Here is a 21,722-nt window from a genome sequence, read left to right as displayed (position 1 = left end):
ACCTTACATGGTCCATAAGAAGCATCGCTCTACTTGCTGAAGCAGCTTTTAACTGGCTAGAGTTAGTATCAAAGCATATAGGAGGGGCGTCTGGGTGGCTTAGCTGGTAAAGTGTCTGCCTTCGGCTCAGGTCATGATCCTGGGGTCCTGGGTTCGATCCCCGCATCGGGCTCCCTGCTCAGTGGAAGGTCTGCTTCTCCCTCTCCCTCTGCCTGCTGTTCCCCCTGCTTATGCTCTCTGTCAAATAAATGAATAAAATCTTAAAAAAAAAAAAAAGAATGTAGGATGCTCAGGTCAGTTTGTCTGAAATTCAAATATTGTGTGGGACATACTTATACTAAAAAAATTGTTTAATGATTATCTGAAATTCAAATGTAACTGAGCATCCTGTATTTTATCTGGCAATTCTAAGTCTAAGCCCCATGGATCACTTTTTTTTTTAAAATTTTATTTATTTATTTGACAGAGCGAGAGAGGGAACACAAGTAGGGGGAGTGGGAGAGGGAGAAGCAGGCTTCCCGCTGAGCAGAGAGCCCAATGTGGGGCTCGATCCCAGGACCCTGGGATCGTGACCTGAGCCGAAGGCAGACGCTTAACGACTGAGCCACCCAGGTGCCCCACCATGGATCACTTTTTATGCTTGTTGGAGACAGCTGTCACTAAGGAGATTCAAAACAAGGGAGAAGATTCAAACATCATGCCAAGTCCATGGCCAGCAAATGGACAACTACATTGCCATATTAATGCTGGGCTGCTTTTTGATAAATAAAACTAAATGCTGAACCTAAGTGTACACAGTTTTCATGGTAGAGATGTACAATCCTTTATCTATAATTTCAAAAGGTAAAACCCTGTGAAAATTGAGTTTTTTTATTTAACTCACTAGGCAGCAACATCCAACCCACATGATGCTATTTATTGTCTTTATCTCATTTAGTGTGAACTGTCATACTATAGAAATATTTATTTGATCATGGAGTGCTGCTCTAGAACCCCTAGGGGTATTACATAATATATGATAAATATTGTATTACCTTTTAAAATATGAAAAATTCTGAATTATGCATCTGACCTTGAGAGTTTCAAATAAAGAACTGAGGCAGATTAAAAAATTAACAGCCAGAAAAGACTTTAAAACTGCATTGTCCAATATAGTAGGTATTAGCCACATGTGGCCGCATTGAACATTTGAAATGTGTCTGTCTAGTCTGAACTAAGATGCACTCTTTGTGTAAAATACACATTGGATTTCAAAAACTTAGCATGCAAAAAGAACATGAAATATATAACATAATATTATTTTGGATACATTAGGTTAAATAAAATATATTATGAAAATTAATTTCATCTGTTTATTTTTCCTAGTTTTAATGCAGCTACTAAAAAATTTAAAATTACTTATGTGGCTCCTATTATATTTCTAGTAGACAGCACTGCTTTAGAGAATATCTAAGTGTAGAACTTCACAGTTGTGGAAACTGGATGAGAAAGTGACATGGGTAATAGGGGCAGTTAAGTTGAGTCTGACTAAGCTTTTGGTCTCCTGACTTGTGGTCTAGTGCTCTTTCCATTTCCCCTTTAAAAGACCTAATTCCAGCATGAAAATCCTCAAATGATAGGACTCTCAACAGTCTTCAGGCTCTATACCTGACACTGGAATTCTAAGACCATTTTCAGAGTCTGACTGAATATTTGTGGTTCTTACTGTTGGAAGTAGGAAAATCAAGCACCAACTTGGAACCAATAGTTTCAGGCATAAGAAGAGGACACTCAGAGAAGCAAATGAAAAAGATTTTTATCTCACTACTTCTCTTTGACGAGATATTTCTCAACAAGTTCAGAACAGGAGAGGCTGTGAATGCCCTGCCTGAAAGGCAGTAGAATTTCACTCAGAGACTGTCGTAGAGGTAAGCTCCTCCATCAACTTTGTTGGAAATGGGTCAGGGGTGGGTAGAAGGGTGGAAACTCACACTTAGCAGAGTATGGGGATGTGTCTTATTCTGGTTGACAAATGGTACCTTCAGAAAGATCACCTCTTAGAAACAAGGTATTCAGTTAATCAGATCCTAGTTACCTGAGGGAACCGTAAGGACTATCGCAGTGGGAAGGGAGTCATTTGTTCAGCATTAATACAACTCCACCACAGGAGGCAGTGGAAAGGGACCTCTTGCCTATCAGTACACACTGTATTTGGCTGAACTCAGGGAAAAACAAATCTCCAAGGGGAGCAGGAAAAGAACTTTGGGGGATAAAACTAAGCCACCAGCTAAGTGGAAGCCCACCCTGTGAAAGTAGATGCAAAATCCAAACCCCTTTAAAAAAAAGATTTAATTTTAAGTAATCTCTACACCCATTGTGGGGCTCAAACTTACAACCCTGAGATCAAAAGTTGCATGCTCCACTGACAGAGCCAGGTAGGTGCCCCTGCAAACTCCCTTTTGATGTGTCCAGGCCAGGTCTGGGGAGTTCTTAGGGGCTGCCATTCCCAGGCACTGTGCGTTTAGCAGAGGCCTTGGTCTCTCCCATCAATTGAGAAGGAAAGATTCAAAGTCACGAGAAAGCCCAGGAGATGTTGTCTTGACAGGATTCCATTTGGTCTTGACAGAAGCACAGATCATCAGAAAAGCTAAATTAACATCTGCAGCCTTGTCCTCAGCATCCTGGAACAACCTAGGGCAACTTGAGAAGGGTCCTGTAGCTGGAGAGGCTGCTATAATTTGACACTATGGAGGCACTTGCTGCACAGAGAATTTTAGCTGTTTGAAAGCTTTGTTGGCTGAATAAAAAAGAATGAAATCTTGCCATTTGTAACAGCGTGATTGGAGCCAGAGAGTATTATGTTAAATGAAGTAAGTCAGAGAAAGACAAATACCGTATGATTTCACTCATATGTGGAGTTTAAAAAATGTAACAGATGAACATAGGGGGGAAAAAAGGGAGGCAAACCAAAAAACAGACTCTTAACTATAGAGAACATACTGAGGGTTGCTGGAGGGGAGGTGGGCCGGGGGGTTGGGGAGATGAGTTGAAAGGGTGATAGGTATTGAGGGCACATGTTATAATGAGCACTGGGTGTTGTATGTAAGTGATGAATTACTAAAGCCTACACCTGAAACTAATACTACACTGTATATTAACTGGAATTTAAATAAAAACTTGGAAGGAAAAAAAAGAAAGCATTGTTGGCTGCATTCACTCATTTACACAAACTAGCTGGGTGTCTGGGAAGCACTGGGGTGGGGAGAACTTGGCCTAGGAGTCACACACGCCTGAGTTTGAATTTTGACTTAACTGAAAAAGTTACTTAATCTCTCTCACTTACTTTCTCAGTTTCTTCATTAGTAAAATGGACAAGAAAACATGCCCCAGGGTTCTGGGGTTCTGTCAGCTATAAATGAGACATAGGTAAAGCTCTTGAAGAGTGTCTGAAATGTCAGTGTGGCCCTTTTACATGTGACTCTAAGTCTTTTCTCACAGAATGGTAGCCAGCTGTCCACCCTTTCTCGCCTCTTCTCAGTCCTCCCCTCCGCCTTCATCCCTGCCCTCCCCTCTGCCTTCATCCCTGCCCTCCTCTCCTCTCTCTGACAGCACCACACAGGGCTCATAATCCACGACCTGTTGCAACTGGAAGGAATACAGCATCCTGAAATGGAACATTTTGCCATTTAGCTGATTTAATGAGTCAGAAATTGCCCACTTAGAAAAATTTTAAAACAGTGTATGATTTATAGCTTGACTAGTATTTAAAACCTGCGGTCTTTTTAACACTCAGCTAGAAGAGACACTTCAGAGCTCAGGGAGAGGAATCCTTTGAAGTATGTGTCCACTCCCACCTCTGTCCTGCTCCTGTAGGGGCAAGAAAGAGGAGGAAATTGTTGGAAGCAGGTTCAGTGTTCAGTTGGCTCTCACTAGGAAATATTAGCTATAATTTTCAAGAGATGGATAAAATCCAAGGCTCCTGATGAATGAACAAAAGACAGTCTAAAAGTCTGGATAGCACCGTGCCCACTTGATAGGAAAAAAAAAAGACACATTTATTATTCATTCCATTAGGCAGTTTTATCCTTGAGAAAATACATACATATTTAATTTCTTCTACCTTTATGTCTTTGTAGGCCAGAGTTATTAACCTGGAGTCCATGGATGGGCTTAAATGGGCTCATGGGCCAATCAAAATTAAGTTCAAAGTTCATGTGTATGTGAAGGTTTCCACAAAGAAGTTGTTTTATCAGAGGGGTTTATGACCCACCCCCAAACATACACACACACACACACACACACACAACAGTGAACTACCGCTCTGTAAACTACCACAGAGCCAGTCCCCTCCTAGCTCCTAACAGCCTCTTTTGCTTTAAGCAAAGGCATGTAAATCTCATAATTCTCAATGTGCTATTGACATCTGGGGCTGGGTGAGTCTTCATCGGGTATGGCTGTTCCATTCATTCCAATGTTTAGCATCCCTGGCATCTGCCCATTAAATGCCAGTATCACTCACTAGTCATTGTGACAACCAAAAATGATCACATACATTTACAAGTTACTATAGAAGGTAGTACCTCCTCTGGTTGAAAAAATTAAGTTCCCTGGCTTCTCTTTCTTCATCAAGAAAATGAGGGAGGTAGGCTAGATGACCTCTAGAGTTCCTTCCAGCTCTAGGATTTCAGTAATATCTGAAACATATCACCCCCTTTTTTTAGTGTCATGCCCATTCCTATTCACTCCACTACACTGACAGATGTGTGTTCCTTGGAGGGACCCATAAAATACCATTAAAAGTGCAAAACTGTGGCCTGGTCTTAGACTCGACTCTGTCTATGGTTAGTTGAGTGACTTTGGGCAGTCCTTTAGCCTCCTGAGGATTTGATGCCCATCAACTATAAACAGGATAAGTTGATTTGGAAGGTCAGTTCAGGTCTAAACTTGGATGGTTCTATGTAGTAATGAGAGTAGGGTCTATGGGATTTCCTGCACCTCAAGGGACTTCCCAGAAGTCTCTTTTCAGATACTATAATAAATCCACTTTTAGAAAAATGCGTATAGTGTTCCTACATGGCTGAGTTAGAGTCAGAGGATCCAGCACACTCTTTCTTTCTAAGGAAAAAAAGACAGAAAAAGTCCTAGGTGAGGGAATATCCTATTTGGGCTTATTGATGAGAATCTGGGAATCTGATGGCCTTAAGGGAAATAATAAGGCATGAAGCTCAAATGGTAACTCCTCTCAGAGGCCTGCTTGAGCTCCTAAAGCAGAATTAAGAGCACACAACCTAATGTCAGTGTATTTTTATTATCATGCATTAATTTTGCCATTAGTTGTTGATTACTTGCTTACCTACTTACATCTTTATGAACCATTTGAGGTCTTCAAAGACAGAGGTTGTGTAGGACTCCTCTTTGCCTCCTTGGTGCATACCTAACACAGAGCCTAACACAACAGTGATTCAGATGAATGAATGTAAGGTGGCAGGAATAAGACCAGCCTGTGGGCTAGAGAAGGATGAAATGATAAAAACAAACTTGGTTTGTTTCTAGGTAGGGGCTGGCTCATGATAGTCTGTAAATGTAATCTTTGAGCTTTACCTCCTCTAACTCCCAGGAGAATCAGAGGAGTACCTGGTGTGTTAATCACTCTTTCCCTGCAAATGAGACACTTCCTGAACCCACACACTAGCTGGGTAATCCTGTGAAGCCAACTGAACCATACTGTTAATTCCTGGTCTCTCTCTCTTATGAACAGCATCTAATGGGCAGAAAGACTCATATTTTTCTCTAGAAATCCAACATCATGTAAGAAATCATTTCTAAGCAATGACATTTGAACGACTAAATTTGAGTATTTCTACTGAAAAATGATAGCCCTATAAGAGAGAAGTTTTGGGCCTTGTGAGAGAGGTTTTGAACATAGTACTTGGTGGATAAAAAGTTAATATTTTCTAATGACACTTTAATGTAGTTGATTCAATTCCCTAGACAATTTGCCTCTGCAGGGCAGGCTGTCAAGCCCTGCCTATTTCCTGGTCCTCTTCCTGTTTCCTAGTTCTTCCTTTTATATAGAACTCTTGACCTTCCTCAGTTAGTTTGCTCAATCTTGCCTGGTTTCTCCAATTCTCCTTCTTGGCCCCTTAGAGATGGTGAGGGTGGTACAAGGTAGGGCAAAGCACATGGCATGACTGTCCAGATGCTGGGGTACAGTTTTGGGGTACAGTGCTAGGTTGTGTGATCATCTGAAGTAACTAGGAGTGGCAAGAACCAAAGTCACTAAAAATAGTATCTTGGGATGGTTCAAAGGTCAAAATAATGGTGTTTTTTTTTTTTTTTTCCAATGGGATGGCTTAGAAGAGGGGCATTAGCACCTCAATAATTCTATCACCAGTTCCTCTGCCCAAGCTGCACCAAGGAAGGTTGGGGTTGAGGTTATATCTCTTTTCCTGACAGAGCTATGTGCTGATTTAGGGTGGCTGGGGAATTGTGTGTATGTATGTGGGGGCATTCTTCAAAAAGGGAGAAAATCCTAGCAGCAAAAATTGGCTAATATGACCAAGAAACAAAAAGCTTCAGCCACATCTAACTGCCAGCGTCTTTTTGAGAGAAGATGTCCATTATACCTGCCTATTTCTGGGCAGGACTCAGAAAGTCCCTTCTTATGGATTAGGACCAATGGCCTCCAGTCCCCAACCCATCTCCACCAGCCAAAAGCAGCAGGGGGTGGTGGAAAGGACACAGGCTTGAGAGGAATATCTAGGTTCAAGTTCTACATTTACCTCTGCAAACTTGTGTGACCTTCAGCAAGTCACAAACAGCATTCTAATCTCATTATCTCTAAATAAAGGCAAAAAATGGGTTTCACGGTCCTTTGGGATCTTTATTCAAATAATATTTATTGAATACCTACAATGTTCTAGATACTTTCTAGGTGTTAGGGGTATAGCAATAAACACAAAAGACTAAAACTCCTGATTTTATGTAGCTTATATTCTAGTGGAGGGAGCTTGATAATAAAGATAAGTAAATTATACTGTAGTTTAGAAGGTGATTAGTACTATGGGATGAAATACAGAAAAGTAGGGTAATGAGGACCAGGAAAGCTGAAGTTGGGAACTGGGGGAGAGGGTAAGTTGCAAATTCTGTGATACATGATTATTTGGAATCTCAAAGAATATCTCCAAAAGTAAATCTTCTGAGGAATAGGGATGTGATGCCTGGCATGTTGACATAACCAAAAAGAGGAAAATGAAGTTTGTCTTTCACAAAATAGTTGGGAATGATCTTAATTAGCATCTCTTACCTCTTCACTAGCTCATTTCCATGAGGAGAAGGTGGATCTCAATACTCACTTAGGGTTTGGGTTGGGAGTACTGACATGGAAGCCCCTGAAGCTCAGGAGGGGTGCAGTACAATTGAGAAAGTCCTAGTTGCAACTAGGGATGATCCCTGGGAATCCCACAGAAGGAGTTTATAGGAGACAGGCAGCTTTGAGCTTTACAACCTAAGGCAGTATAATTATTGGCAGCCTCAGATTTACTGGTCAGGGACTTGCCTATCACTCTAAATGGCAATGGGTAACTTCATAGCATTGTAAGGAGCCAGTTAAAAATGACTCAATAAATGATCAGTAACTCACTGGAAACTCTTCCTCCTCCATGAATAAAGCACTCTCATTGTGCCAATGCTTGGTTATAAGTATTTTGGAGGTTCTTTCCCTTTCCCTTCTTCTCCTTTCCAGTCATTCATTCATATTCCCTCCCCCTCTCCCTCCTCTTTCTTTGCAGAACTGGCTAGCATATGTATTTAAGTTTTAAGATCCAGAACAAATTCATTTGTATAACTTTCCTAATTGCAAAGAACTGGGTAGAGGAATGAAAGAAAAAAGCCAAGATTGACACATAGCACATGACAATTGGTGCTAGCCAGCCTGCAGACATCACACAGTGCACTTGTACTTAACAAGTGCAGAAGCCACTCGGTGGTGGCTCCCGTTGACCATAATGTAAGTAATGGATTTCCTGGCAAACATTTACTATGTGAGTCCCAGCAGTTAATTGGCTCCCAAATCTGATTCCAGAAAAGACAATGCTTGGAAAGGTCATCTGAAAACCAGGACATTTTCCAGAATGTGCATTATGTCGTAGCTTTCCAAATCCTTATCATATTATTCCATTCCTCATGGCCTCCTTTCTGAGAATTTAGGTACCTGTTCTTCAGACTCTCAGACAAGACAGATAAGCTGGTTGGAAAAATAATATAAAACTTCATAACAGGGAAACATTTTGTAGGTTTCCTTTGTTGGCACCACTTACATGACTACAATTTATAATAAAAGAGAACGTCTTCTTGTTATTAGATTGTATCACATTAACAGTGACACTGCATATACAAAGCTCTCTGGACTCATTCTGTAGGTTCAGGTAAAAATGTTTACAATGTGCTCTCTAGCTTTGAAGTGGAGCAAATAGGACTTCTGTCCTTTTTTTCCCTCAGCACTCACATTCCCAATTATTTCTACTACATCCTCTATAATAGTACTTCTCAAACTATTAGGTCCATATAAATCAGATTCTGTTCAGTACGTCTAGGGTGATGCCTGGAATCCTGATTTCTACAAGCTCTAAGGTGATGCCAATGCTACTTGGCGTTATGTTCCATAATGGAGCTCACATAGCAAAGGTCTCCATTTCCATACCAAAACTGCCCTGGCCTGGGTCTGCATCATCTCACTGGAATTTATGACAGCTCACTGGCCCTTCTGTTCCAAACTCTTTCTCCATATTGTCCAAGAGCCCTTTCTAAACTGTAAATCTGACACCATCAATTCTCTTTTTATCACTCCTTGAGTGGCTTCACATTGCCTACCAAATAAAGTCTCAGCTTCTTTTTTTTTTTTTAAAGATTTTATTTATTTATTTGCGAGAGAGAGAATGAGAGACAGAGAGCATGAGAGGGAGGAGGGTCAGAGGGAGAAGCAGACTCCCTGCCGAGCAGGGAGCCCGATGTGGGACTCGATCCAGGGACTCCAGGATCATGACCTGAGCCGAAGGCAGTCGCTTAACCAACTGAGCCACCCAGGCGCCCTAAAGTCTCAGCTTCTTAATGATGGCCTTTGGACTCCTTCATGGTTGGTTGGGTTCAGCACCTTGACAGATTCTTCTGCCACTCCCACATCTTAAGCTTGATGTTCATGTGTGGAAGCCAGCTCCCAAGATGATCTCAACGATCCTTGTCTTCTACCCTTGTATGTAGTCCCTCCCATGTTGCATAAGACTAACCTGTGTAATCACTAGAATTTTGTGTGACTTCCATGATCAGATCATAAAAGAAGTTTTGGCTTCTCCTTTGTCCTCTCTTGGATCATTTACTCTGGGAGAAGCCAGTTGTCTTGTCATGAGGACACATGGGCAGGCATATCAAGAAACCCACATGGTAAGGAACTGGGGCTTCTTGCCAACAGCCATGTGAGAGAACCATTCAGAAGCAGATCCTCCAATCCCAATTAAGCCTTTAGATGACTGCAACCAAATGAGACTCCTATAGCAAGAACCCTTCACCTAAGCTGCTTCCAAATTCCTGACCCATAAGAAATAGTAAGATCAACAGTAAGTTTGTTGTTTAAGTCACTCAGTTTTGGGGAAATTTGTTGTGCAGCAATAGATGACCTATACATAGTGTGCAGTTTCCCACAAACCACTGGTCCCTCTTCTGGGAAAACTTTTCATCTTGATACCTCCTAATCATCCTTTAGGACCCAGATCTCTAGATGTTTCCTTCAGGAAGCCCTCACTGACCTCTTCCCTTAAAGATTTGGCCAGATGCCTTTTCTTTGGGCTTCTCTGATGCTCTGGGCATGTCTCCATATCTGTATTTATTATAATGTCTAGTCATTATCTATATGTCTCATAGCTCACTAGACTGTGAGCTCCTTAGATGCAGGGGACTGTACCATTTTGGTATCCTCAGTGCCAATCATAGTACCTAGCACATAGCTGGAATGAACAAATGAATGAAGTCAACTGCCCTGGAATCATGACTTTACAGCAACTATATCCCTTTATGTTCAAAGTTCTTTAAGCATATGTCACTACTTGCTTGACCCAGCATCTCACACAAGCCAGCCATGACTCAGTTAAATAACTGCTTAATTTCCAGGTTTTTTTATTACACCATTCATTCACTGAGTAAATTCAATGTCTCTTAACTAAAGGAAAACATCAGAATTACCTGTTGAGATTTAAAAGAACACATATATACACACACACTCCAGTACTGGCCCCAGAGATTCGGATTCACTAGCTGTGAGGTAAGCTCCAGACATATACATTTTAAAAGCCTCTATAGGTGACTCCTCATATCCAAGTTGCTATTCACTGGTTTATTGATGTTTAATCTATGTCCAAAGATAATAGGATATTTATAAGAACAAAAAATTACTAAAACCAACAATAACAAAAACTGAAACTCTTAAATATAAGAAGGTATAATAATAGGTAAAAGTGATGATAAGGCTGGGTGGGGGATATTATACCAGATAATCTAGGCTAGGAGAACTACTGCAAATGAACAAAAAATTTTTTTAGAACTTCCTTGGAGCCAAGGAAAAAAGATTTGAATGAATTGCACAGCTCTTAAACATTTGAAAGAGGTAGCATGTAAGTTCATCTGTAAAGACAACTTTTGCCCTCGTATTGAACTATAAGAGGAATTTGTCTCCCAAGTCTTTCCTCCGCCATCTTGCTCCGCCCCCCTGTCTCCCAAGTCTTTAAGTAAGAGGCCATTAAACAACACAGCAATGGTGTCTTTGATATTTTTTTTAAAAAGCTGTGCAGGACACTTACAGCTACTTTCAAGAAAAGCTAAAAGCGTAATGTAAAATTCTAGGGTGGTGAAGGTACTTCTATGGAGAACCAAATAATAACATATGTAGCTTTATTGTCATCTGAATTAATATAAGAGAATTACAGAACCTGGAGGAGAAAACAGCATGAATATTTCATTTGTTCTCAATGGTCTCATTTAGACTTTTTGCAGAAGCTCAGTAGATATCTCTCCACTGCAGCTCCTTACTTGGCAGTCCAAACTTGGGATATTCTCCCAACACATCTGTGCTTGCCAAGAATGGAAGGTGGAGAGAGACACCTGTAGTTATAGAATGAATGATAGGGATATTGGCCATAAAGGTTCTTGCACACAGGACTCAGAATCACAGCACCGTAGCCTCAACAAATGATGCAAGGATAGGTGTATTTAATCTGCAAATGAGTGCTGCCCTATAGTGCAGGCTACAATGATCACATCCAATCCAAAATACATGTTTTTGTCTGACAGATTGGGAACTAAAGGACAATTTTTAAATTATTTTTTAAAGATTTATTTATTTGAGAGAAAGAGAGAGAGCTGGCGGGGAGGAGGAAGGGCAGAGGGAGAGAGAGTCTCAAGCAGACTCCAGGCCTAGTGCGGAGCCTGACACGGGGCTCGATCTCACGACCCCGAGATCACGACCTGAGCCAAAACCAAGGGTTGGATGCTTAACCAACTGCACCACTCAGGTGCCCCTCAAGGACAAATTTTTAAGTGAATTAGTTTAGAGTTTCAAGGTAAAACATCAAACCTCAAAGGCATACAGAATGTTACAAGCAAGAAGAAGCTTCTGTCTGGAGGGAGTTAAATTAAAAAAAAGGACACATAATTAAAGGATCCTGTCTTGCCTATGTCTGGCTTTGATGATTCCTAGTGGATCTATGCCAAACTGGCCCAACCAAGAATAACCAACTTTTTATAACAGTCAACTGGTCACTGAGGTATCAAACAGCCACCACCATACTCCCAGCTTTCCTTGCCAAACACAAAGGACAGCTTTGTGGGTCATGTAAAAGTGCTAGACTATAGGTGCAGACTGGGAAAGTATTGGGGTCCTAAAATGATACTTGATACCATTAATATTTAAAAAAAATTACGAAGATTGTACAGTTTAGAGATAGGCTTGCAAATTGTGATTCACATGTGAAGACACATTCTAACTGTGCTGTCCAATAGAACTTTCTGCAATTGATGGAAATATTTTGTATCTGTACCATTCATTATGGTGGCGACTTACTACATGTGGCTAATGAAAATTTCAAATTTTATTTAACTTCAATTTTAATTACTTTTAAAAGATTTATTTATTTATTAGAGAGAGAGAGAACGTGAGCAGTGGGGAGGGGCAGAGGAGACACACAGACTCCCCCTGAGTGGGGAGCCCTACATGGAGCTTGATCCCAGGACCCTGAGATCATGGCCTGAGCCGAAATCAAGAGTCAGATGCTTAGCCAACTGAGTCACCCAGGTGCCCCTAATTTTAATTAATTTGAATCACCACATGTGTTTAGTGGCTATCATATTGGACAGCACAATTCTATAGCATATTGACCAAACTGCTTCTCCCCTGGAACTGCTGAGGCTCTTGATTCTACCTGCTAATGAGAGGTATCCCCAAGTAAAGCTGTATGTTCCATGAACAACCTGGTCATGACTGTGCCCTGGGAGCTCTGGCAGCAGTCTCAACCAAATCAATAGGGCCTCCCAAGCCAGTAGTGCCAACTTTAAGTCTTGGGGGAGGAACAACCCCTCAGTCATCTGGGTGTCATTAAAAATCAACTTGAGCGCTATGAATTGTGCAAGACTGTTGAATCACAGATCTGTACCTCTGAAACAAGTAATACATTATATAGTAAAAAAAAAAAAAAGAAGATAGCAGGAGGGGGAGAATGAAGGGGGGGAAATTGGAGGGGGAGACGAACCATGAGAGACTATGGACTCTGAAAAACAAACTGAGGGTTCTAGAGGGGAGGGGGTGGGGGGATGGGTTAGCCTGGTGATGGGTATTAAAGAGGGCACGTTCTGCATGGAGCACTGGGTGTAATACGCAAACAATGAATCATGGAACACGACATCAAAAACTAATGATGTAATGTATGGTGATTAACATAACATAAAAAAAAAATCAACTTGTCCAAAGAACTCTAGGAAATGAGGGCAGAGACATCAGGGTTAAAAGTACTATGTTACATCTGAATATCAAAAGCATCAGTAATATAACTAGAATTCAGCAGGTACTGAGTTAAGTACTTTCCTGCTGTGGTAAATAATGTGACTTGATTTTCCCAACCTCCATTCTACCCTCTTTCTAGCTGGAGAGGTTGAAAAGCTTAAAATCCTGTTCTCTAGACTACTGTGTGTAGCAATGTTCGAGATGTATACTACATGCTTGTGGGAAACCTGGAAGACAGAAGCAAGAGGCCACTGTCTTGCTTCTACAGATGCTGGCACATCTGTAAAACAGGTCCTGCTCAGAATGAGAAGCAGTGAGGCAGCTGTATGCAGCATTTCAGTATCCTGGTTATGGCTTTGTTGGTGCTTACACATGATTGCAGTGGTTTCTGGAGTCCAAAAGGAGTAGTTCCTGACCCCTGAATTGCTGCTACAGTGGTGTGTCCTTGAACCTAATAATTCCTGATTTTTGTTCTCTTAGATTTCCAGTGGTTTCATAAGCACCTAACTCCTATGTGCAATCCCTTTCTGCTTGAACTATCATCTAGCATGATTTCTGCTTCCTGTTTTCCTGATTGGCATACCTGCATTCTCTCATTTAGTTCCCTCAGCAACTCTGTAAGCTAGGTAATTTCTCCCTTGCCTGTTTTACAGATAATCATCAAGTCCAGTTCTGTTTGTAGTAAGTACTTTGCACACTCGTAGTCTCATCTTTTTTCTCCAAACAGATTTAGACCCATATCATGGACTGTTTTAAAAGCCAGGATATGTGCTTAGAACACCACTACTGCATCTCTTTGTGATGATTTGTACCCAAAGCAGAAAGGAACAGAATGTAATGACAACTTGGGAGAGGAGATGATGTTATCTTTGCTAGAAAATGGTGTTGTCATCTGTGGACATAAGTTCAGTCTCAGCTGGCTTCCCCCTGAGAAAGTCATAGTTCCAACTTCATAGAATCAATACCTAGTCACAGACAAGCAGCTATAAATGAGGTTCTTGCTCATGAGCAATCTGGACAAGAGAACGGGATAGCTGAAGTTATCTATTACCAACAGGGAAAACAGTCTAAAGGATAGCCTTTTTTGGGTGAATCAATACCGTTATCTATTTCTCTAAAGTCGAGTATCTAAACTCCAAGAATTTTCACCTCCAGAATCCCAATACTCCACAAATCACTGATTATCCTCTTTGTAGCATGAGATACTGACCACACCATGAACATATCAAACAAATGCTCTGAAACAGCAGAGCTAACTTCTCTTATCTCAGGCTTGAGAGGAAGAAAAAAATCATTTCCAAACTGGATGTGACTTTGGCAGCAGATGTCCTATCCTTTGCCTTCTAGCAGGGGTTGCGTGGTCTGGAGAAGGGCAGCATGACTGACTAACTTTTCCACTTTATTCAAATGCTGCCTGCAGGCTTAGATTTACTCAGGCTGGAGATCATCTGTGTGTTCTCACTCTTCCCTTGCTAACTTTGGGCCACTTGCTGTTTGAAAGTCCATACTTCCAGAAGCTGGCATGAATGATGTAATTCAAACTCAAACTAGTGAATATTACTTTTTAGTATCAATGGAATCTCTAAGTATTACCACTCAGAATTTTTCACCCTTCCAATGAGTCAAAAGTAAGGATGCAGTGTTCAGGGATTTGAGGGAGGTCAAATTTTAAGAATTTCTAACGCTCTATTTTTGTAAGGATTTTTCTTATTCACCACAAAAATACTATATAAAATGAATCATTTTTGAATTTAAGTGAAAGGAACTATTTCACAGAAATCCTTTGGTAGACATAAACACAAGATTATAACCTACTCATTAAACCAACAAATCTGTTTTTCATTTCAGTGAATACTCTTTAATGTTTATCTTAATAACTCAGAAAAATCATGAGCTCATCTATGAGCCAGAAGATTTCTTCAGATCCATGAAGAAATCTCACTGTTACACTTACAAGTCAGATTCTCCAAGCACTAAACAGATTTACTCTAACTATAATTAGGATAGACTAATAATGTAGTAAACAGTAGCATATGTAGCATACCAAAAGAACGGATACAACTTTCAAAGGTGGCACACATTTAAGCAATAACTTAGCTTCAGATGATACAAATGCTCCTTGCTACTTAATTGTTTATGCAGAAAAATATAATTCAGCTAATTTCTCACTTGTCACTCCAATTTATTCCCTTTAAATTACCACATGGTATTTTGATTATTTTTCTCCAAGAAACTACAAGCATTTCCAGTTCACCACTGCCTGGAGTTCTTTTTGGTGCTCTCCACTTTACCTGGGGGGTATCCTCAAGGGGTCAGGACAAAGCAATTGGCTTGCAAAGTTTTATACACCATCGCTATGACCTATAGCAGCAGAGAACTTCCAAAACTTTGGAAGGCTTAAGTATCTCAAATGGTGGTTCTCACTGTCATTACATTAGCAGGGTATTTGGAATGAAAATTTGTTTTATAATAATAAGCCAAGAGCCCATTCTCAGGAGATTTGGAAAAAAGATGCCTGGCAGAAAAGGGATTCTATTTGGAATTTTTGTCAAGATTTTTGCAAAACAACTCTGTTATGTGAAAGGGGTAGGATTACTGGACCACAGTTATTTAAGGCAGGAACCACATCTCCTCCTGCTTGCATCCTCAGCAGGCAGTGGGGCTTGACACTGAGTAGGCACTTACTAGATAGATACCTGAGGAACCAAATACTCAAAATCCACAGATATCACAACACTCATTTCTAATGATAGAAATGGGGATAGGGTTCCCTGCTTTCCCCAGACCCTCTGTCTTCGTTGGTGGGCTCACAGAAACTTAAAGCAGTAGAGATGAAAGCTCAGTGCTGTTTTTCTTTCTCCCCCCCCTTTTTTTTTTTGAACAATCTTTCTATATTACTATGGAATACCTGGTACCAGGATGCTCTGTATATGAAAGTAGGAAGGAGGAAAAGCTCATGAGTTATGTAGTTCATAAGAAAATCTGCCCAGAGGGCAACCTTTTTGGCAATCTGCAAAGCTTGTGCATGTTCCATTTTATAATAAATGCATTTAAATAATACATGACACTATATAGAACAGATATAATATGTTGAAAGAGATCCACTGAGCCCAAGGAAACTGCATAAGTATGAGATTATTAAATAAGGGAATATTTTCAGACAATTGAAAAAAATATTAGGAAGAATTTAGTCCATAAATAGGACACTTTCTCATTTCAACACATAAAGGTAATAGCTGCAGAATTCCAAAGATGAGTATATGAGGCAATGCAGAGTGAAGGCTGGATATTAACCTGGGACCTGATCTGAATGGTAAGTACATTGGTTACTGCATTTACAAAGGGCAGGGATAAACTAATGAAACAAAGACATCTGTTAGTGATGCTCACCCTCTGATATGTGCAGCTTTAGGGCCAGGTATGACCAAAGTTAGAATCTGAGGAGAGAAATGCATGCAGCGACTGACACTTTGAACTACAGAGTTAAGTTTCTCCATATCACTTTTGCACTTCAACGACCATAGCTTACTAAAACCCAAGCTGGGAATGTTTCTGTCCACCCAAAGCAGTCGCTGTAACACTGTGGGAAACCTTCTATCCAGTAGATTAATTTTGTGTAAGGACATGTGAAGAAAGCTTCTTTAGCTTCTTGATTTATGACTTTATTAAAATGTTTGGGCTTCAAATCTCCATCAACATTTATTAGAATTAACAGCTTCTTAAAATGGAAATATTCAATGATAAATTAATGCAGCTTGGATCTTGTGTGAGGGAAAAGCAAGGCACTCTAGGCACCCTTTATATACTTCCAGGAAAAGAGTAATATTTTCTGCCCCTGTATACAAGTCAGTCTCAGGAATAAGAAGAGGTAAGTCAGAGTGTGAAGAGAACAATCATGGATTCTCAGTCAGGAAGAGTAGAGATTCCAGCATTCTTTTCAGAAGTGCATTAAGAAGGTCTAAATTGTTCCGGCTGTAGAAAGACCACAACCAACTCAGAAACCAAAGGGCTGCTATATCTGTTGCAAGTATTAATCGGGTTGGGGTCCACAGAAATCCCAATCCAAATATGTAACTTCCAGGTGTACTGTTTGAGAAGATTCCTACAAGGACACAAGAGTGCAAGCTTCCTAGTAGCTCTCACTTTTTCTTATATTTAAGCCCTCAGCTACACCTAACAGATATTAAATATTTGATGAATGAATGAATGAATGAATGAAACAAAACAGCTACCACTTCCAAAGAGAGTCCCAATTTTTCCCTTGTTGTTTCTCACTGTCCATTTGTTTAAACTATTCCAGGATCTAGAGATGATGCAGTTATTGCCATCAGCACCCAAATTCAACAAAGACTCACAGATCCCTTTTCTTTACCAACTCAAGTGTGGACAAGCAGCTTATAAAATTAATGGTTAGGACATGTTTTACCTTGTTGCCTGCCAGGGTTGATTAAATGTGACCCCCTCACTCTGTATCATCCTATCTATGAGCAAGTCCTATTGCCTCACTTCCAAGATGTGTCCTGACTTTGTTTCCCCATTTCTGTGACTACCACCCTTGTTCAAGCTATCACCATCTCTGGCCTGACTACTATAATCACCTTCTAATTGGTCACCCTGCCTCCACTTCCACTCCCAATAATCAATTATCCACAAAGCAGATAGCTATCTTTTCAAAACAAAGCATATCATGTTATTTCTGTTTCGAATTCTCCAATGGCTCCTCATTACACTAAAAATAAAACACAAATTTGTTGCTCTTGCTCACCCCCTCTATACCTCATCTTATTCCACTGGTCTACTCCCTCACTACACTCTAGCCACATTGGCCCTCTAGCTGTTCGTCAACAATCCTGAACATGTTCCCACCTCAGGGTCCTTGCCCCTTTAGTCCTTCTACCAAGAATGTCCCTTTTTATTCACTTGGGCAGAGCAGGCTTTTTATTGTCATTCAGGTTTTATTGAGGGGGGGAGAGTACACGATTGGGGGGAAAGAGGGAGAGAATCTTAAGCAGGCTCCATGCCCAGTGCAGAGCTTGACACAGGGCTTGATCTCACCGAAATCATGACCGGAGCCGAAATCAAGAGTTGGATGCTCAACAGACTGAGCCACCCAGGCACCCCTGTCATTCAGATTTTAGCCTAATGTCACCTACTGAGATGCCTTTCTTCACCACTCAAACTAGCTACCCAGTCACACCTATCACAATAATCTTGTTGGATCTCTGCATTGTAAGGTTCTTTCTAAGGTTTAATTTCCATATTGTATGGGTTCCCCAATTAGCATGTAAGTTCCAAGAGGGCAGAGATCTTAATGATCTTATTCACTTCGAAGAATGATCCCTGGCACATAGATCTCAATATTCTTACTAAAAATTAGAAAGTCTAAAACAGTCACATGTTAGTGGCTTGGCAAGCAAGAAAATACTTTATTGAATGTGGGTTCCTGAACTAAGCTAGGTGTTAAGCAAAGACACTTAACAGCTGGCTCAAGGTATACATTGAGTTGGTGAGTTGGTTTAGTGGCTTCCACATATGGTGAGTCTCATTCATCCCTTGTATCCACAAAACCAACTCTTAGTCTCCTTGGCTCTGGGCTCTATTTCTACAAGGCATTCCCCTATTTGTACCCTAGAGAGTCTGCTGTGGGCATCCACATGCACTGTGCCAATTCAGGAACTGTCTCCTTGACCACTTGGGCCATTCAAAGAACTGATGTGCCAGATCCATTTTTCCAAGGCCTGTCCTATATATAAGAATCACATCCATTCTCTAGGTATTGGAAAACGTTCTTTGCCCCTTGTGCTAGCCACACAGTGGCTGTACTGTATTAGGGCTGTGTACACTGTGTACTGTGTACTGTATTAGGGCTCAAATACACTCTTTCTCCTCCAGTTGCAAAACTCATTGTTTCCTTTTTGGTAACCCATATTTTCCCTAACCAATAATGTGAAATAGCTGAATGAACACTGGGCTTGAAGTCAGAGTCCGGGGATTAAAATTCTATTATTTAGTTGTAGCCAATTCAATCCTGGATATATGATTTAACCTCACCAAGCCTCAGTTTTCTCATCTGCATAATGGGAATTATACTATCTGCCTCTTAAATAGGTGAAAGCTCTGGGGCTTGCATTCTGTAGGCAATATATAGCTGAGCCAAGGAGGGTGGCAAGTCCAGAACTCACAGACTTATCCACTTCTCAGTGGCTTCCTCTAGTAGTTCCTCAAGTATTCATAGGGGAGAGAGAGATTCTTCCAGAAGTCCTTCAAAAGAGTTTTAGAAGAACAAAAACACTTCTTTGTCATCAAAACACAGCTATCATAAAGGATGACATCTCACCACAGACTACAGAAGCTTTAGAAGCAAATGGAACTAATCAGACCATGTTTATTGAAGTGCCAAGTCAGATGACAACACTAAATTATGTAAGACTTTGACTATTATTAATAATGTTAAGTGCCATGAAGGTCTCATTGGTGAGTGGGAGGAATGTTAGTGAACATTACTATTCTGTATTAAAAAGCTACCTATCAGGACAGCCTGGTACTGAAAATTAAGCCAAGGGAAAATGTGAGGATTCCTGCATTACTATGGGCCTGTAAAGACTAGCTTAATAAAGCTAGTCTAACTTAAAAAGGAATTATCCTCAAATCATTAACAAGAGCCTGCTCAATATTATATATGTGTGTGCAAATTTTTCTTCTCTCAATTTTACATTTAAATTTTTCTATATTTTGTCAGTGAATTGTAAGCCACTTGAAGCAGAGATCAGCCCACTGTTTCCTAAGCAACAACTAAGAATAAACATTTTCTCTTGGAAAACTTCCTCCAGGCTCTCAGATGGGCTCATCAGGTCCTCCAGAAGGCACATCTGTGATTGGCAGAGCTTTCTGCTCCAGGGTTGCTCCATAAACATGCCTTGACACCACAAAGAATCTACTCGAAAGTGAGAGATGACCTGCTAGAAAACAGCAGATTTTTCAACACGAAAGGGGAGCCAGAGGTGAGTGTGGGAGGTGGGGTGGGTGAGAACAAGGAACACAGGCACGAGGCACTGTGAATCAGTCACTATGCTACCATTTTTACGTACACTACCTCATTGGACCTTGGAGGAGGAGTTATACTTTTTTTTTCCAATTTAATAAGTGAGGAGGTAAACCAAAGTCCCTCAAACTGGAGAGCCAGGATTAGAAAATTCATGATCTTTTCGTATATCCACTGGCCTTAAAAGGTTTGCATTATTGACATTCCAATTCAATTTATGAGATTTAGGAGTCCTTAGAAGGAAAAAAAAGGAACAGAGTTTAATTCTCAGGTAGTTCTCACTGGCAGCTGCAAAGCTCACAGACCGCTGGCTGGGCATTGACCTCACCAGGGTACCACCTGGACTTCTGTCTGAATGAGAATTATGCTCTCTTTTTCTTCAAGGTTTCTCATCCAACCTTAAACCATAGTCAATTTCAGATCCCTTACTAGAGAGCTACACGAATAATTAATAATTTCCACTATTTATTTGGTATCTATTAGGTACCAAGTATTGTGTTTGGAGCTTATCATAAATAATCCCATTTAATCCTCACAAACCCCTACATGGTAGGTTGTATTATTCCTTCTATACAGATGAGGAAATGAGACAGCTAATAAATGGCAGGACCAAGATTTAAATCAAAACACAAACGGCAAGCTCTTTTCATTTTATACAGTTCACAATCACCCCATAGAAAACCAAAATAAAACTGGCATCTTGAATACTTGAAAATAAAGCATAAACAGCAATATTAAAGGTCAAATTAATTTAGCACATTAGAGTTTGGTTTTGCTCCTCACCTACTCTAGTCATGCTAAACAAGAGCAACATAGATTGATGTATAGAATATAATGTTTGCTAGAAAAATTTCAAGACAATTCTTTTTTTAAAGATTTTTTTTTTTTTTTTTATTTGACAGAGAGAGAGATAGCGAGAGCAGGAACACAAGCAGGGGAGTAGGAGAGGGAGAAGCAGGCTTCCCGCTGAGCAGGGAGCCCGATGTGGGGCTCCATCCCAGGACCCTGGGATCATGACCTGAGCTGAAGGCAGACGCTTAACGACTGAGCCACCCAGGCGCCCTCAAGACAATTCTTTTGTAAAAATGCAATCTCTGCTTCTAACCAGCAGCATCTGTGGCACTTGCAATCTAAAAATCAGGCAGAGGAATTCTGAAAACATAGCAAATGAATAATTATTTCCTATTTTCTTGTAATTCAAAAGACAATAAAAAAGTTACAATCTCTATTTCCTGACATGTCCACAGGTCTGTTGGCACAGAAAGAGTGTGTTTTAGTGCTTTCTCAGCTGTACTAACAATCAGCTAATCCTGAAACTGATTTCCTATTTCCTTTCTCTGTATACTCCAAATTTAGTCCAAGAGACTTAAATGATACCATCTCTTTTTTTCTAAATAGACGTCATTTTAAGATAAAAAAAACTCTACCCCTCCTCCAAAAAAAAAAAAAAATCACTGCACAATGCTTTGCCCTGTGTTCATAGCATGAAAAGATGTTTTACAGTCCCTTGCTCTCTCCATTTCTCTCTTTTCTTGGCCCCTGGCCTGATTCCCTTCCCACTCTAGATGAGGAGATCATTTTGCTCTCCCCCAAGTCTTGAAGACAGGTACCGCAGAAGGAGAGGTTCTGCAGAGGATGAAGAAGAGCAGCAGCAGTGAT

At 40.5% G+C, this 21,722-nt stretch overlaps 1 protein-coding gene across 9 annotated transcripts in view; it reads right to left on the bottom strand.

The window, feature by feature from the left end:
- Positions 1–21,722, bottom strand: part of TMEM108 (transmembrane protein 108) — a 647,919-nt gene that overhangs the window by 110,692 nt on the left and 515,505 nt on the right. The gene's annotated exons all lie outside the window — the stretch shown is intronic.

This window comes from Mirounga leonina, unplaced genomic scaffold (genome assembly GCF_011800145.1).
Source record: "Mirounga leonina isolate KUSES-001 unplaced genomic scaffold, KU_Mleo_1.0 Mir_115, whole genome shotgun sequence".
NCBI classification, from domain to species: Eukaryota; Metazoa; Chordata; class Mammalia; order Carnivora; family Phocidae; genus Mirounga; species Mirounga leonina.
Note: the sequence above shows the minus strand (reverse complement) of the source record. Positions and strands in the feature narration are given on the sequence as shown.